This window comes from Myodes glareolus, chromosome 10, assembly GCF_982192425.1.
Source record: "Myodes glareolus chromosome 10, mMyoGla1.1, whole genome shotgun sequence".
Classification (NCBI taxonomy): domain Eukaryota; kingdom Metazoa; phylum Chordata; class Mammalia; order Rodentia; family Cricetidae; genus Myodes; species Myodes glareolus.
Genome location: NC_142035.1, coordinates 8779679 through 8780829, shown reverse-complemented (window position 1 = coordinate 8780829; position 1151 = coordinate 8779679). Strand labels below are relative to the sequence as shown.

At 46.0% G+C, this 1151-nt stretch overlaps 1 non-coding gene across 1 annotated transcript; it reads right to left on the bottom strand.

Annotated features, from left to right (window-relative positions):
• Window positions 1–605: 605 nt before the first annotated feature.
• Window positions 606–667, bottom strand: LOC125405112 (U7 small nuclear RNA). The gene has a single exon (XR_007233465.1). It is a non-coding gene; the product is annotated as a U7 small nuclear RNA (small nuclear RNA).
• Window positions 668–1151: the final 484 nt, after the last annotated feature.

Sequence of the window (1151 nt, the reverse complement as noted above, 5' to 3'; positions counted from 1 at the left end):
GTTGATAGTGATGACCCTAGTGGGTGGAGCCTACTTTAGACACAGGCGCACCGTCACGGCTGTCTGATGGATGTGCTCGTGGACTCGGTAGGAAAGCAGTGGTTATGTAACCACCAAGGTCAGTGCTGTCACCCAGCTCCTCCCGTGGCTGGTCTTGAACTTCCCATGTCGTGCACGGTGACCTTAAACTTCTGGTCATCCCAGGTAGGAAGAAAAGGGAGGCTGGTGAGCCGGTGAGCCGGTAAGATGGCTCAGCAGTTAAGAATAAGTATTTCCTTTCCCTGGGTCTGAGTTCAGTTCCAAACACCACAGAGAGAGGCTCACAACCTGTAACTCCCGGGGACCTGATGCCCTCTTCTGGCTTCCAAGGGCAATGTCTTCTCACGCATATATATATGCATACAGACATAGAAATTAAAAGGAAAAAAAAAACTTAAAATAAAAGAAGCAAGGGCTCAGATAAAATCCCAGGATTCAGAAAGCTGAGATAGGAGACTCACTATGAATTTGAGGCTAGGCTACCTGCTGGCCCTTCTTTTTTCTTTTTCTTCTTCCTCTTCCTCCTCCTCCTCTTTCTTTTTTTTTTCTTTTTTTTTTTTATTGGGAGGGGTTTTCCGGCAATGGCCAGAAAACCTTCCAGACACATTCTAAAAGAACTATGACACTTCTTCTTTTTTTTTTTTTTTTTTTTTTTTTTTGGTAGACCAAGCTGGCCTGGAACCCAGAAGATCTGCCTGCCTCTGACTCCCAAGTGCTGGGATTAAAGGCGTGCACCACCACTGCCCAGCTGTTTGTTTTCACTTTTAGGGATGGCTCAGAGCACTTAACAGAGCACTGGCTGATCGTCAGGAGGTCCTGAGTTCAATTCCCAGCAACCACATGGTGGCCCACAACCATGTGTAATGAGGTCTGGTGCCCTCTTCTGGCCTGCATGCATACAGCAAGGAGGCTGAACACTGTGTACACAATAAATAAATAAATCTTTTTTAAAAAGTATCATGGAGTATATGTTTTTGTGTGTGGAATGCTGGAGAGGGCTGGTCAGGGACGTTCTAGATAAAATCCTGATTGTTGTAAAAATGAACGGAGACTTGAGGGATAACTTGGTGCTTCCCTGTTTGTGGTGTGGAAAAGAGGAGCCCAGTGGTGCT